The sequence below is a fragment of the Berghia stephanieae genome, chromosome 2 (genome assembly GCF_034508935.2).
Source record: "Berghia stephanieae isolate SIO BIC M18660-M18661 chromosome 2, UCSD_Bste_1.3, whole genome shotgun sequence".
Taxonomy (NCBI): Eukaryota; Metazoa; Mollusca; class Gastropoda; order Nudibranchia; family Aeolidiidae; genus Berghia; species Berghia stephanieae.
This window is the reverse complement of record NC_088361.1, coordinates 69,655,860-69,674,777: the sequence shown is the minus strand read 5'-3', so window position 1 is coordinate 69,674,777 and position 18,918 is coordinate 69,655,860. Positions and strand designations below refer to the sequence as shown.

Sequence of the window (18,918 nt, the reverse complement as noted above, 5' to 3'; positions counted from 1 at the left end):
TCTTAAAGTCATCTTTAAGTCAGATAATTCTGGTGCAATTATTCTGATAATCAGGTTGTTTCAATTCCTCTTCTTTATAGCAGCGGTCTTATTTATAATATGGTGTACCATTACGTGAAAAATCAGCTTTCAGTGGATAAAATAACCCTCAATGCACAACCTCTCAACTAAATCAATTTTCCGCGCCCAGACATCGCCTTATGTGATCAGTTTCTCAATAAATGATAGCAATCACATAATAGCAAAGAGACTATGAGCGCAATCTTCAAGAATCAAATAAGACTAACAATAGGCCTGCTTTAAGATATGTATTGTGATATCATTAGAATTATTTCAGTGCATTTATTTAACATCATTATATTTTTTAAAATTAAAAATATTAAATTACACCCTATCGCAACGGCATCATAAGACCCCGTCGCCTAGGCATTCTATGAAGGAATATAGATAATCCATCAAACATGTATGATGTCCAACATGAATCACCCATGATGTCCAAGTAAGCGAATTCGGGGTTAGTAATCTTGTCCAAGAAAAAATAAGAAAGTGCCTCAGGGTCCAATCCGTCCAGCCCGAGACGATGGAACACATGAGACAGAGATTGTTTCTACATAAAAAAGCTATGGTCAGATATTCGGCTCACAATGTTTGTTACCCCCCCCCCCAACATACACAAACACACACACACACTCACACACACATACACACACATGCACACACACACACACACACACACACTCAATCCCTCAATACAAAATTGCACTGTGATTTTGACCTATCAATATCTAAAGGTGCATAAACTGGAAAAGAAAGGTGAGGAAGGAGAGGATGAGGTAAGTAGTGATGTGCAAATTACATGATATTATTGGTAGCCATATACCGATTTACATCCGATTCGAGTGGTATCACTTACAAAAATACTTTAAATAAAACACATATATTATCATTTTCACGCACCTAGACAATGTCAACAGGAGATGTCCCTGACATTGTTACTAAACAAAAAACTGAGCTATTTGGGCCATCGATTCTACAATGGAAGAGAAGGGGGAAAAGAGAAGAATATGACGGAGATGATAATCATGCTGATGAAGAGGAGGAAGAGAAAAAGGAGGAGGGGGAGGTGAGAGAATAAAAGTTAAACTTAAATGAAAAGGGGAACGCGCACGTAATCACAAAAATACACAAACAGGAGAGTGGAAACAGAATGTGGCATGGAGAGAAAGAAAGAAAGAAAGAGAGAGATATACAGAGAGAGAGAGAGAGAGAGAGAGAGAGATACAGAGAGAGAGAGAGAAAGAGAAAGAGACAGAGAGAGAGAGAGTGAGAGAGAGAGAGAAATGGAAGGGGGAGGGGGAGAGGGGTAATTAAATTTTTCATTGCGTGTCAATATTCAATTACAGTTCCACTATATGGACGACACAAGCAACATACTTTCCTCGGATCATCTTCTCAATTATGTATGCAATATTATTGAATATTGATCAATATTGCTCTCATGACAATAATTCTTGGAATCCACTGATCATATTATTTCATAATATGAAACCCAAGTCTTTCACCTCCCATTTTATCTCACATTTTATTTAATGTCATTGCATGTACAGTAATATTACATGCCCCCCCCCCCTCCCTCCCTTCAATCTGGTGGGCAATAGAGACGCCAATTCATTGTCTCATCGAATTACTTATTTTAACAGGTTAACTGCCGTACTCTGGGAGATCTCGTAAATAAAGATTTGGCCAGAAAACTCGAACTTCAAATATCGATCGATATAAATGACCCTCCTCATTGCAAAGTCCCAGTTTTAAAAGATTTTGCCGAGTTGAAGGTAATTTAATTCGAATCGATATTCGAAGGACGACTTTTTTAGCCAAAGTTTTGAACAGGCCTACGTGTTTTCCATAATACACAGTTCACAGGTTACGGTTAATGCTGCCGTACAATGCCAAAATGCCTATTTTAAATTGTTCAGGCAAATTTGCCTTCATATTATATCAAGGTATTCATAAGGCCTATTGCTTGTCAAGGAATCCTACGGGATAGACATAATATTATATCGATAAACAAAGTCACAATATTTTAATGGCCAACATTTTGAGAAAGTTCTTTGCCATCACAGATCTCATGCCCACCACTTCAACACACCCCACTCCATATCTCTAGGCATTTCATTAACTCTTTTATGATGCTCGGTACGTGTTCCCATAGCTATAATATGGTTATGGTTTTATTAGTCAATATCTTTATATCTTAAGATTATTGAACTCTGGCTTTTTTAAAATTCCAGACGTTTTCCTAATCGCTGCACGAGTTTGCACGTTTCTAATTATTGATTGGTTTAGAATGGAAAGTTTCAAAACCTATATTAACCTTGATTTCTCTGATTCACACACTTGACAATATTTAATAAAAAGCATTAATTGCCTTTATTTTCATATTATAAAATGTTTTATGGCAAAAATATGTATATATTGGGGCAAAAAAGGGTGGACATACTATTTGAAAGTCTGAGCACCGTGTAAATACTTCTCCCCAAATATTGTAAAAGATAAATTTTTTGTAGGATTGAGAGGGTGACTGACCTATTTGTCTGTCTTGCATGGACTAAAGATAGTTATGGAATTAAGGGATGTTTGCCAGGCCTCTGGCAAAAAAAAGAGACAGAACGGGCTAAATGGCAGGAAATATTCTAGCTGGTCAATACTCGTCAACAGTCATAACGTCACTTCCTTCCTAATAACTCATGGTAACTTAGTAACGCTGGCTCTAATTGTCTAAACTCTCTAAACTATCAGAACAATGGCGGACGCCAATATGAAATATTTCCCCGCGAGCATAAAAGCGTATCTAGAGGGAAAAAACACATACATTTGATCATGTTTTGACTTTTACACATTCTGATCACAAGGCATATGAAAAGTTCTGGCCAGCATGAAGAATAAAAAGTAATGATTTTCGTTGTTTAGAACCAAGATGGCCGCTGTTGCCGGGCGGCGTGACATCAGACTACTGAATCCAATTGACGCTTCGAGCGTTTATATGCATTAACAAATCATCATATTCCCTGCCATTTAGTACTTATTTTCCGTATGGCTATTTATTTCCATTGGCATGGCAAACATGCTTTAAATCATTCCATGGCTATCTCAGTACATGCCATCAGACAAATTGGTCACTCCAGTTAGTGGGTATTTATCACAATATTTTGACACACTGGTGAAGGACATTATGCCTCTGTTAAAATTGTGAGTGATGTTCAGGATCTATGGGGCTGATTGCTTCAGGTATTGATAAAACGAAGATGACGTAACTCAGGTCTTTGTTATTGTTTTGTGCCATCCACGTTTATAAGTAATTCTCACATAACTGTATTAAGCAGACTATAAAAGTTCATGGTTACACAGAGTTTTATGTGTTGGTCCGTTAGATTTCCGGATGGCAACGTTGTGAGCTTCCTAGCCAAGCGCTAATTATCTTCACACAAAGCTATGTGTGCCCTTAAAAATTTATAGTCTGGTTAATATAGTTTAATGAGAATTACTCACGAACGCGGATGGCAAAAAAAAAATATAACAAAGGCCGGAGTGACATCAACATCGATCTATCAAAAGATAGAACGAAGATGACGTTATTGTTTTTTTTTTTTGCCATCCACGTTTATGAGTAATTCTCGCTAAACTGTGTTAAGCAGACTATAAAAATCCACGGTTACACATAGTTTTGTGTGTTGGTTCGTTGACTTCCGGATGGCAATGTTATGAGGTTCTTAGCCAAGTGCACACTATCTTTCGACAATTGATTAAGTTTGCTATGGTCGTCAGTTAACAATACGATTCAATAGTCTGATGTCACATCAACCAGCAACGGCGGCCATCGTGGTTCTAAACAAAGAAAATCGGTACTTTTCATTCTTCATGCTGGCTAGAACCTTTCATGTGTCTTGTGATCAGAATGTGTAAAAGTCAAAACATGATCAGATTTATAATGTTTTTTTTCCTCTGGATGCGCTTTTATGCTCGTCGGAGAAATATTTCAAAAGGGCGTCCGCCATTGTTCTGATAGTTTAGAGCCAGTTACTAAGTTACCATGCGTCATTACGAGGGAATTGACGTTACGACTTTTGAAACGTATTATTGTTTAATGGCACGGGCAAAAATACGTTGGATTTTATTTTTCAGTAAAAATAGAACTATTGATATGTTCATTGGACTATTTTTGATAATAATATACTATTACTGACATTCATTTTAAAAAATGTAAAACTGCATGTTGATTGAATATTGTTGGATGGCAAAAAAAAAACAATAACGTCATCTTCGTTCTATCTTTTGATAGATCGATGTTGATGTCACTCCGGCCTTTGTTATATTTTTTTTATATTGCATAATATAAATGCAAAAAATGCATCCATGTGAATTTTTTGCCAGGCCTAGCAACAAGAGGTCACAGACGAATCATGAATTGCAGACGTAAACGTTTTAACCACGAAACTAGTCTCAGCAATGCAACCCAGGCTTCATTAAAATCACCATTTCAATCCTGGGCGGGTAAGTGAGTCATACAAAAACTGAACCGCACATTGGTTTAAACAAAATTCACTTGAGTGAAAATATTTTACTCCTTTGATTGAACTGCCGTGTTCCTTTCAAGCCAGAGAATAGCAACCGAACCATTAAGCAGTCAACTTCCTCCTTATAAAATCAATTAGAAGGAATTTAATCAAGTCTGCAAGAGAAAAAGAAAATTATAATGATAATAAAAACGAGCACTTGACATGCAACGGAATTTCCAGCTACGACAACAGCATATTCTGACATATGTAAATCAACACGGAAAGTGGTGAGGTGGGAAGGACAGCGGTGGGTGGGTGGCGGGTGGGCACAATTGTGGTGCTAACGTGACTTAAGTGAAGCCCTGCTCATGTTAAATTGATTAAGTTTTCCTCTCGATTGAACCCAAGAGACAATATAATATGTGTCAATAATTTATGTTCATTATATTTTTCTTATAGCAATTAAAAAAAAAACTGGTTTGGGAAATCGAAAATGTCAATGGAAAAAGATTAATGAAAAATTAAATAAAATTTTCCAACAGTAAATGTTATGATCAGACTTTCTAAAGTTTGTCTGAAGTTTGTTTCAAGTCATAACTTCTATAAATGCAAAACTAACCATTTTGACCAATCGAACTACCTTTCAAACTATACTACTTTTCAAACTATATGAATTATAAAAAAATGAATGTAACAAGAAAATACCAATCATGTAACCTTTCGGGCTCAAATCCCCTCTTCAGCCAACAAAAGAACCCAATGAAAACATAAATACATTGCTGAAAAACTAGATCGACTTTGACTATATGAGTTTTATGGTTTTTGATTGATTCCACGGCACATAAATGTTAAGATATGAAAAAAAGAATTGGATATCAAAATATAAATAGGATTTTGTCTCACAGGTTCAATGGCCCATTGGCCAACATTAAAACGAAATGGTCTAGTAGATAAAACAATATATTTATACCGGGTTCGAGTCCCCTCAGTCGACCTCTCAAGTTCTATAGAGCAACAAACTTTACATATTATATGAATCAATCAAGGGATTAGCTGCACCACTCAAAAAATTCAATAAGCAGTATATGATAAAAATATGAAAATGTGTATGTAAAAAGTGCTAGTACTAGACATAGCTTCGGGAAATTGCAAGAAAAAAAAAATAATCCCAAAAACACAGCCCGCCTCGACTAGGGGATAGAACCTCAAACCTATGACGTCACATTTTCATCTTTTCGTTTAAACAAATTTTATTTTACATCATTACATGAACCTATTGTGCAATCTCCGTAAAAAAAAAAGTCATCATTCGATCCAGATATAACGTGAGCTTTTTACTGGAGTATTTGATGAAACAAGCAATTTGATATCATTGCCACTGCCACTTTTAATACGAGTTAGAATTCGAACTTGCAGCACTGCGGAAATGAAATAGATCTCCTAGTAATCTTTTACTGTCAATGTATATTTAAACACGTCCAACATTTTTTTCTCTTACTCCGTTTCTGTCTTACAGTTCCTATCTATTTAACAATTTGGCATTCAATACTTTATTCTAGTAACCAGCTGTCGAGGAACTTAATGAAAGAGTGACATGTGTTTAAACAATGTACATAAAATATCCATTAAGGAAGGAGTTGTTGCTGAACTCCAGATTGATTGACTGGCTTTATACATGTCATGATACACATTTTTATAGTCGATTAAAAAATAGAATGTTTTATGTGGCTTTTTCAGCATGGAATACTTATAACAACTTTTTTTCTAAAAGCATATATAGATTTTATCGGGAGTCAACAATCCATCAACAAGTGTAAAGCAACATTTGTATAAGCAATTGTAAATTATTGCAACCAAGTGGGATTTCATCAGGTCTTTGTAAATCAATTGTCAACAGTCACCATATCATTTGCATGTGGTAACTCCAAAGTCTATCATGAGAGTGTCCATCAGATGATGGCTTGGACCCGTTGATTCCAATGGCAATCGGACCTCTCTAGTTTTAAGTCATAACATACATTATAGTGTTTAACTGAAGTAAGCAGATTAGGAGAAACTGGTGCGAGAATACTCTACTTGTCAAAATTGACATCACTCAGCTCTTTGTTATTGTTTTTAGACAGCCATTTTAATAATGATTTGTTCTTACTAGTTTATATCAATCAGACAATAAATGTTCAAGGTTACACATAGTTGCGATGTCTTGGTACGTTTTATCCAGCGGGCATATGTTGTGGATATTTTACTTAAACGCATAGCATCAATATATCGTAATACCCCAATCGATGATCTTAGGGAAATACAGCTATCATACGATTGAAAGCAATAGAAGTTTTATTGATAAAGATCAATTCAATCGATTTTTTTTTAAATGCCAAGCTTTATTCAAAGCATTCAAACATTATATTCCTCTTTAAGTATGAAATACTACGGGAATTAAACACACGAATCTCCAAAAAGAGAAAATGAATGGAGTAACATCAATGGCCTTGCTTTCGTGACTACTTTGATGACAAAGGATTACGCAATAGGATTATTGAGGAGTTTCAGAAATTGGGCTCTATAATGATTTGTTAACGAGAAGAAAATATCGCTGCAATAGAAAGAACGAAATTGACGTCACTCAGCTCTTTGTTATTTATTTTCAACAATTATTATCTCTCACTAAATTATATCAATTAGGCTGTAAACGTTAATGATTACACATAGATGTGTGTGTTGGTAATAAGTTATAACCGACTGGTGGATATGTTGTGAGTATTCAATCTAAACGCATATTATCAATAGGTTACGGACTCGTTTTACGCCCGATTATGGTGAGAAAATATGTGATGATAACCTTTTCCAAAGCCTCCTCAACTAAAACAAAGTGAAATCCAAATAATGTGCAACAAAAGATTATAATTAGTACATTGTTACTATTATTGATTAGCAAGATTTATTGAGAACGAATAGGCTTTGAAATTGAGCATGACTAAATTTACAAACGTTTATCGCGATTCGACCGTCATTTGAGATTGATTTCTACGAGAGGTTTGTAAAATTTTCGTACTACATCAAAAAAACAAAAAAAAAAAACATAATGCAATACTTTTAATTTGATACTTTTACGTGTCAGTCTATTTCTATTGTTTTAGGTATAACAGCCGTAAACTGCTATGAGATTCTCAGGATACCTAAATATAATATGTAGCTCAATGCCTCAAATTGGTGTTATTACGAGAGGGTTCCGATGGTGATAACTTAATCTGTAGCTGGTAATTGACACTTAGCTAAAACCTCAATTGAGTTGGAAGAGACCTAAAGCAACAAACAAAAAAATAAAAAATATATTTGACACGTTATTGCACAGAACATGAGCAACGACGCATGTAAGAGGATATTTTAGCGGTAACTTAGTAACTGGTTTTAAACTATCGGAACAATGGCGGACGCCCTTATGAAATACGTCTCAGACGAGCATAAAAGTGTATCGACAGGAGAAAAACATTATAAATCTGATCATGGTTTGAGTTTTATACATTCTGATCACATGAATGTGAAAAAGTTATAGTCAGCATGAAGAATAAGAAGTACCGATGTTCTTTGTTTAGACCCAAGCTGCTGGTTGCTGGGCTGACGTGACATCATACTATTGAATCCGATTGGCTATCGAGATCCCCATCGAAGCCGTAAACATTATATATATATATATATATATATATATATATATATATATATATATATATATATGTGTGTGTGTGTGTGTGTATAATATATATATATATATGTGTGTGTGTGTGTGTCTGTATGTGTGTGTGTGCGCGCGTGTGTGTGTGCTAATTAGGTTACTTTTATTGTACCGCAAGATATATCTATTATATTTTACAATTAATGATCAAAGGCCCATTTTCAAACCTTGATAACTAAAACTATGTCATTCCAAACTCAAGAGTACATTAGAATTTGAACTGTATTTCCCAAATCCCGAAAAGAACTGAATAAATCTCGCCCCATCGCGATACAAAACAGTAGTAAACATTTCTTGTAAAGACTTGCGTCCGATTTCTATTCAATCTTTACTTATGTCGTTTAATAGCCTGAATAAAATAATCATAACAAAAGTCCTTCTTGACACTTTCTTCCGTTCGGAACAAAGCGTACCAAATCGTTTAAACACCCTTTTGTCCCTCTCACAAAGACAACCGCTATTACCCCCGCCTTACCATAAATCCATAACCCATTTTACCAATCATTGATCCCTGCGGTTCGATCACCACGATCAATCAAGTTACGGTTGGTATGATATTATCATGTGCTTGGTGTATTCAGTGACGTAGCACCTACTGCGTTCTATGGAAAACCGATTTACATTCATTACATGTGGCATGCAAGACATACTCATTGCCTCATTGGAACAGTAGCGACGGGCAACATGACTTATCTCTTTCAATGCTATACCTCCGTGCTCTCTCTCTCTCTCTCTCTCTCTCTCTCTCTCTCTCTCTCTCTCTCTCTCTCTCTATCTATCTTTCTTCCTTCTCTCGCGCTCTCTCTCCCTCTTCCTCTATATATCTCTATCCCTCTCACTTCCCAGGATCTAACGTTTTTCCCACCTCAATATCGTACTTTTCTCTGTCTCTATGTGTCTTTCCTATTGTATCTCGATGCTCCCCCTTCTATCTGTCTATATATCTATATATATATATATATATATATATATATATATATATATATATATATATATATATTATATATATATATATATATATATATATATATATATATATATATATATATATATATATATATATATATATATATATATATATCTTCTCTGCTCTCTTGCCATTTCACTATATTTGTGTCTCAATATTCGCTAACTTATTTCTCTGAATTAATCGAAACTCGACAATAATTCCTCTGATCTATCACTTCCTTTCGATTGTTTTTGTTCTTAAACCCACTGTAACGGAAGACCAATGTCTAATGTGCCCAAGCTCTTTACAACCGGCTCAAAGCCAACAACTGACCATGGCTGCGATGCATTTTTTATTTATTTCGGGTACCCATTATACACATGAGTATGGTGGAACTGTGAGTAAAGAGGCGTTCTCAAAGAAACGTTGTGCCACGTAGTGCTTGATGCGAGTCCTCAACTGTTTGGTCGCAAGCCCTGCCAAAACTATAACTTTCACAAAGCACTACATAATATCTCTGTTTACATTCTCTCAGTGGCAGTACTATGTTTGTTTAACAATTAATTCTCGGTCTATGTGAATATATATATATATATATATATATATATATATATATATATATATATATGTGTGTGTGTGTGTATGTGTGTGTGTGTGTGTTTGTGTGTGTCTGTCTTGCCCCCCCCCCCACCTCTCTCTCTCTCTCTCTCTCTCTCTCTCTCTAGAAATATATAGATGTATCTATATCTGTATCTATATATTAATTCCCTCTCCGCTGTCACATGGTATAATTGCAATGTATGTATGTATGTATGTATGTATGTATGTATGTATGTATGTATGTATGTATGTATGTATGTATGTATGTATGTATGTATGTATGTATGTATGTATGTATGTATGTATGTATGTATGTATGTATGTATGTATGTATGTATGTATGTATGTATGTATGTATGTATGTATGCATGTGTGTATGTATGTATGTATTCATCTTTAAGTATTTGTCTATCTATCTATCTTTTTATCCATCCATCCATCCATCCATCTATAAATCAATCAATCTATCTATCTATCCATCTATCTATCTCTCTATCTATATATCTATCTATCTATCTATCTATTATTTTAATATTTGCCACAATGTTGGAGTCAGTCTACATCGATGTTTCAGGTTTTTTCAGCCATCGTCGGGACTCAATTGCTACATGTCGAGCACTTTTCGTACCATATTTGTATCCAACACGATTCAATATCTATCTATCTATATATTTATCTATCTATTTATCTATCTATTTATGTATCTATTTATCTATATGTACATCTATCTAATTATCAATCGGACAAGTTCTAATCATCTTCTTTACTTTTTCTTTTTAGATCTTATCTCTTCCTACTTTTATTCTATGTATCTAAAGACAATCGTTTCCTCCTAAAATAGATACTTCATAGTGTTATTGATGCCTTTGATAAAAAATGGATCTTCGTTTTCCCAAATTTGAGTGCGGCACCAAAATCTAGCAATCAAAGTCATTTCGTAAAGGAATATAGTAAGCTACATCTAATCTATCGAACACGTGACTTGGGATAAAACGCATTAATTTTCAAATATCTCCTTAGCTTCAGATACAAACACGTTGCAAACAACAAATTATATGAATGAGTCATAATTAATATATACAAATATAATTAATATATGAATGTGTTATCATTCTTGATAGTTTATTTAGATCATTTTAAACATGCACCTTATAAAAGAATTGTTGACTTCTGAGTTCAATCTTTGTCATTTTCTTTACATAGTCACATAATCTGGCTATCTAATTTCACGCTTGTCTAGCACTAATTACTCTCGCCCATCCATGTCATTTTCATTTATTTTGAATCCTGTCGAGGTGCCTACCTAAGATGGGTCGTGATTGGATCCCTCCAACCTTCTCAAGTGGATTCGTCAATAATTAATCATATCCAGATTATTGATTTTATTCAATGACGGAATCTTAAACCTACCCTTTGAAAGATGTATACCATGCTTGCAACTAGCTAATGACTCATTTCAAGATCAGTGAACAGTAGATGGCAAAAATCAAAGTTTCCCTTTTTATCTAATATCTGCCATGACAACAGGTTATAATGACTTGGAATGGATGATTTTCCTTTCCATAAATAATGATAAATGGAAGGGAAGAAATGACAAAACAATAGTTGTCAATTTATGGCATGGAAATCAATAATCTATTTAAAACATCCCTTAAATGGTTTTAATGGAGGGCGGGGTGAGTAAAAATTGCATGACGATTAATAATAATAACATCAAATAGCCTAGATAAAAGATTTACTACAAGAATATCATCAGAGTTTAGAATTGGAATTGGTAAACAGAATTTTTATCTTCAGTAGCTTTTTATGGAGTTATGTCAGTGCAAATTAGAAATCTCAATTCAGGTCAAAATTATTAGAATTCCAAAACATTTCCATTTTGAAGGTTTAAAAAAAGCTACATTTATTCACTCCAATTAAAGCATAATATGACAGTTGAAATTTGACAATTTTGATTTTAAGTTCAATCTGCAGTGCTGGTTTACACCAACTAACTTACATAGAAGTAACTCATTCTTTTCCAGAGCAACTTGATTTGCCAATTAATACGTAAATGAGACTTTGGCAAAATGTGGTGTCCATAACAAAAGGACATATATTATAGAAAGGATTCATCTTGCTCTTGTTTTTCTAGGCTAAATAATGGACAGTTGACCAAAAACTGGAGATACTGTCAGACAAATGAAAACAGGGAAAACATCTCAAAGTCAAAACAAAATTTTATACTTTGACCACCTTTTCCAAATAAATTTTGAAGCCATTCTTTTGGTGTCAGGCATTCGTTTCTTTATATCAATTTACATAATTTAATCTAGATTAACAGAAAAAAACATTAAATTTTTCCATACCTTTTTATTTCAAAATAACTTCATATTGTTCTAATACTTTTGCCAACATTTGAGTGGTTTTGACAAGATGAGAGTCATTTTAATCGACTGATGTTTGAAGGGCGAGTAGTGGAGCCGAAATTTTGAAAATAAGTATAGGCCAGGAATGTCGTAATGCATTGTGCTCTAATAAATTCACACATTATTGATATAAATAGCAGACATACAATGAATGTCTTTTAATACGGTATTTATTTCACGAGACATATTAGACGACTTGTTCAATGAGATCAGCTCTGGCTAAAAGAGAGAAACCATTGAACACCCCACATAAGGATATACTCAATATACATTCAGACTGAGTTAGACGATAAGTAGATAATCTATAGTGATAATAGAATCCGAAGGATTCGCCATTCAAGTTGGCTCAAGAACATACCGTGTGTTTAGTCTTCCCTATGAAAATATTGTTGAATAGAGGATTTATCTTTAGAGGCCCAATAATTTAATACCCACAATCTCCCAATACACATACAGATATATATTTTCCCTTTCCACTTCTCTTCTCTTCTCTTCTCTCTCTCTCTCTCTCTCTCTCTCTCTCTCTCTCTCTCTCTCTCCCTCTGTGTGTGTGTGTGTGTGTGTGTGTGTGTGTGTGTGTGTGATGTGTTTCTTTCTTTCTCTCGCGCATAATATTTACACTCACATACAAATACATACTTACACATACATACATAGATATACATACATACATACATACATACATACATACATACATACATACATACATACATACAAACATACATACATACATACATACATACATACATACATACATACATACATAAATACATACATACATACATACATACATACATACATACATACATACATACATGCATGTATACATTCATACATCATACATACATACATACATACATACATACATACATAAATACATACATACATACATACATACATACATACATACATACATACATACATACATACATACATACATACATACATACATACATACATACATACATACATACATACATACATACATACATACATACATACATACATACATACATCATACATACATACATACATACATACATACATACATACATACATACATACATACATACATACATACATACATACATACATAAATACACACATACATACATACATACATACATACATACATACATACATACATACATACATACATACATACATAAATACATACATACATACATACATACATACAAACATACATACATACAGTATAAAATTCATTAAAAGAGATTGGGGGAAAGAATAAACCAGATAAACAGGGGTTAGAGATATAAACCAAATGAATGAAAGTTAAAGGTATAAAATGCAAAGAAATTAATCAAAATTAGGAGAAGAGGAGGAAAAAGAGAAAGAAAGAGAGAAAGAGAGAGAGAGAGAGAGAGAGAGAGAGAGAGAGAGAGAGAGAGAGAGAGAGAAAAGTATCTTGATACCGGCACAAAAAAAAGAATTAATGAAGGGCTCAAAACGCACATAACTGTAAAATGATTTTTATAATATATTCTGTTTCTCTCGATAACGGTTATAAATAAAAAGTTAAATCGACAGAATTTAAATTATTTAATTGGTGAAAACTTACCTATAAAACTTTAAAGTACAACTATATAACAGCCTAAATACAATAATGACAAACACAATATTCAGAATATAATATGGAGATATTGTAGTCCAAAATAGTTAAATCCAATACGATACTGAATTACGAAAGAAGAATATCTAACCAGTAGGGCTTCTACACTCGTTATGCACGATGAAGAGTAGATAGACCCTTGTCTCCTCCTTATCGATAACATCGAACTGAATATCGGACAAACCATTCCATGGACAGAGTACAAAATCTAAGGTAGTAGTACGTTGGGTTACCTTCGTCTTTGGAGTCCCTTGCCCATTCCAGGCACGTATGGTTTTGCCATTGATTTGAATCCCTCTCGGTATAGTTAGAGAAGAGTCAATATTTATTCTAAAAGAGCGTATAATATATATATATATATATATATATATATATATATATATATATATATATATATATCAAGGATCCCTCAATAATATATATATATATATATATATATATATATGTATATATATATATAGATTACTTGCAAATTGACTTTTCTAATTTAAATTCCAATTTGTAACGTAAGGTTTGATATGATAAATTGAAAAAAATTTCTTAACAACTTAATAATATATATATATATATATATATATATAATATATTGTCATGAGTTATAGATATGAAAACAATAATATCAAGTTTAATGAAAATATAGGATAACTTGTGTATAGATTTTGACAATTAAAGAATATAACAATTGTTGGATTTAAAGTGAAAAGAAAATTGCGCGTAGATATGTATTTAAACCAGAAATTATTTTGTTTTAAACCATTAACACACAAGCACACAACAAAGACTGTAATTAAATGTCACAAGCACGGTTTGAAAATCATTAATCATTATGATTTTACAGTTACTGGGATTTCAAATGAAAGAGAGAGAAAGATATATATATATATATATATATATATATATATATATATATATATATATATATATATATATACATATATATATATATATATATATATATATATATATATATATATATATATATAGAGAGAGAGAGAGAGAGAGAGAGAGAGAGAGAGAGAGAGAGATTCCCCCTGCTCTCGTGTCCCCAGCGCTGGCATTTTCTTCTTGTGTGACTTTCTTTACCTTTTATTGATAGATCGAGTGGCGTGGTGTAGTCAAACAGCGTCCATAACAACGGAAGTTGACACCGGGGACTCATGAAACGCTCTTATCGGTTGCGATATCGTTCTATGTTATGCTGCCGATATTTTTATTGCTCTGATTTTTCCGTTAGTTTTGATGATACTATCATGCTCATTGGGTAGAGCGGTAGAGCAGTTTTGTTGCCTAGTCGTATAAGACACGGCTTCTGACCTAAAGGTCCCTGTTTCGAGTCCCAAATTGGGTTGCGCTACATTGGCCCATTAAAGATATAAGTCTATCTCATCGTAACTAAGTGCCTGGCAGATACCAGCCTTGTCTCTGCTGAAAAAAAACTTATGCTATCGACTTTCTGACGTCTTTTCTAATAAGTGTTGATGTCATCTTGAATCGGAAGGTCTTGGGTTCGAGCCTCGCTCGGCGCATAGTTTAGTCCTTGGAGAAGGCTCTTTACTCACAGTCTCTCACCGTACTCTCACCGTACATTTGTAATATTGCCTAACAGGCGTCATGTCCCGTCCTAAATGTTAAATATTACTGTTGGCCAGGGACCCCTTGTAAAGCGATTTGAGTACGTTTAGTGGATATTGCTCTGTATAAAAGCTCAATTTAAAAAATATTTTAAAAACATATGTTTTGACGTCTAATAATATCTTGGTAGTACCTGCTGTCAAATCGTTGAAATCAATAACCAATCATTGTAAAAAAAAAAGTGTACAGAGTTTTAAGTAAATGTTGAAAGTGTATACGATTTCCAAAAAAGGGCAAGCTGTGTTCTAATGGAATTTTGACATAATCTATTGCTGTTTGCTATACGAGGGGTATTAATGTGGAAAAAATACTAGCATAAAATATAAAGAACTGGCGCTTTAACATCTTTTTTATTCTTACAGCTCTATAATGTCATATTATTAAATCGTGTAAGAGAAAACAACGACAAGACTTCAACTTCATAATGATTTTTGACTGATCTATCATTAGCATTCCTTCCATGTCAGGCAGTCATGATGTATGCATCACGAACAGGTCCTAATCCTCACCTGAATCAAATATTAAAATTGCCAGATTTATAAAAGTAAAACATAATATGATAAAAACTGGCAATCGCTTTAGAATGGTATTATAGAGGGGTAAACCTAGTACAAAATAAATTTATAATTTAACCGTGATATATTACCTTAATTATACAACCGTTAGGGTATGTTATATTCATTATATTTTTTGCCGTCATTGAGGAGAGTAAGATTTGTTTCTTAAAGTCTTCATAAAAGTGTTGAAGCAGGTACTTATGTTGATAATAACAGAAATGAAGAGAGAAGAAAAGTGCCAGAAGACAATAGAGAATAAACATTTGGCAGCGATGGGGGCTCGAACCCGCGATCTTACTGGTACGCGACATTGTTGTTTCTAGCACTTTTCTACTGACTTCATTTTCAATCCTTAAACTTTAGAAGTACGGAAATAATCTTCATTTTATCATCTAAAATGCCCGCGGTAGGAATTTTTGCTTTAAAAAAGATAAATGACTGAGCATTGATAAAATGTCAATAATAAGAATGGAGGTTTTTAAAACTGCATTTAAAGAAAATTTCTTCTATATTTTTATTATCTGTTTCACCCTTTTTAATATTTTCAATTTAAATATATACAATGTGTAAATTACATAATAGGTCGCTTGCTATGTTTTAAATAGGGGCATTTAATGAAAACGTGGTCCATTTTAAAGCGATAATACTGACATGACATAATATGATAATACACTTCCGACATAATACGCTGCAGGTCGTATATACTTGCATCTCTTTGCCACCGTGATTTCACAGATCAATTAATGGATCGATTTTCGATAATGTTTAGCTGTTGTTATCACTAAGCCATCCACCCTGACATAACAGTATAATAGACCATTTCCTTTTAAAATCTTGTGTAATGGAAATATGAATGGCATTGGTTGTGTCCCTGTAATTGTCGTAAATATCCATGAACATTGTAATGATGATCTAAACTTTCGCCTAATATTTTTAGAAAAGGAATGCAACCCATAATTTCATATCATATGAGGGATATCTCAGTATAATTAGAAGCTTGTTCTCTGTCTCCAAGGCCACACTAAGAACAATAACAGTTAAAATAAGATTATATATCAAAGTGTCTATTTATGATGTCATCTTGTATGATTTTTTAACAGAATGTATGACATTTTTTAAAAGTTTAAAGGGATTATATTTGATACAAAAATTGTCATTCGGGTTTTTTCTTTTTGAGCAACAAACATGCACACTACAGCGACCTGATATTTCTTGATAAGATTGATATAACATCGTCATATAATTGGGCAATATCTAAATAAACATGAGTTTTTTTTAATGGCGTCAATATCAATAGAATATATTCAAGACGCTGTATAAGGGATCTTAATTCAGCAACAATTCTGAAAATATAAGATTTCTCAATTCCTATGTTGGAAATTTTGAACGAGTTCCAAATAACCCTGCTAGATCCAATGAGCACGCATTGGGAAAACGTTCGCAATTTCAACCGCATGGGTTCAAGAATTTTATAATCAAATCTCTCTATACACCTCACCTTAATCATTTCATTACAACATGTTTTCTGATGTATTATGATTCATTTTTCAATGTAAAGATTTGACAGCATTGTAGTCAGAAGACCATTATGCGTCAAAATATATTTTAGTTTACCTGGATATATGATGATTAATATGTCTTGAACTCCTAATTTTATATTACAAAGGATAATAGTGACGCCAAGTCAATACATTTTATATCACGCTATAATAAATCGGGTTATACTCAAAACCAAATGGATATAATAATGTAGGATGAGACAGGTGCTTGAAACGCGCAATTTTAGCGTTTACATCAGAGATGTGCTGTTAAGGACCACTAGCGATATATACACCTAATTGTGATGAGAAAGTCTGATTAAGAGTCTACATTTTTGTGCCACCTATAGCAAGACTCGAATATGGAACATAGGTATTACAGCTGAGTCGCATATAACTTGATTTGTTATCTTAAATAACAAAAACCTTACATATTTACAGTGCCTGTGAACGTCCAATTCTGGAATACAAAATCAACAATCAGTTTAAAAATTTGTAAACGAAGACAAAGAAGTGCATGTGGATTTGTCAGTAACAAAAACAAGCATGAATCAATTGTGACGCGCGAGAATAATGGGATGAAATACGTAAATGAAATTCATAAAATGACTGACACATGTATTATGTTGCCTATAAAGCGTGAAAAGAAGACGCCAACATGCTTAGATGGAGAAATAGGGTGATGTCTACGCTATGTGTAGATGCATTATCAAAGCGGTTATACATAATTATTTAATTTACAGTAAAACTCATTGTTTGAATCTTTACGTTTTTTCTTATTTAAGGATGTATTCGACCCAAAGGGTAGGAAGTAATTGCTGCCGTCTGTTTCACACTATAGAACTCTGTATAAAATATGGCTTCCTTGTCGTTATGTTCTGAAAGACTACTGCTAGAATAGTATATTTTTGGGAATAAGCAAAGAAAAGTAATTTCCTGTACAGATAAATTCCTTTTTCACCTATTTTCCAATTCAAATTATCAAATATTAAAATTATGATTGTATTTCCGTTTAACAACGAATTGCAAACAAACCAAAGATGGTATGGGTATAGTTATAATGGATGCATAAAAAGAAATATTACTTGGAACGATGAGAATAATGTATTGACAACAATTACATGGTTATGCATTTCATCAATTATCTTGATGATGGTAAAAACATGACGAGGACTACGCCAACTACGATAATAATAATAATAATAATAATAATAATAATAATAATAATAATAATAATAATAATAATAATAATAATAATAATAATTATAATAATAATAATAATAATAATAATAATAATAATAATAATAATAATAAT

The 18,918-nt window shown here is 33.2% G+C and overlaps 1 protein-coding gene across 2 annotated transcripts in view; it reads right to left on the bottom strand.

The window, feature by feature from the left end:
• The window catches only part of LOC144965426 (uncharacterized), a 32,188-nt gene extending 17,527 nt beyond the window's left edge, over positions 1-14,661 (bottom strand). The window contains exons 1-2 of one of the 2 annotated variants that reach the window (XM_078900764.1): positions 14,642-14,661; positions 14,110-14,206 (exon numbers count right to left, since the gene is read on the bottom strand). The gene's annotated coding sequence lies outside the window, so the exon portion shown is untranslated. Of the gene's footprint in view, positions 1-13,825; positions 14,207-14,641 lie in introns of those variants that run through there. The other variant, XM_078900763.1, reaches the window with a different exon arrangement.
• Between the last annotated feature and the right edge of the window lie 4,257 nt (positions 14,662-18,918).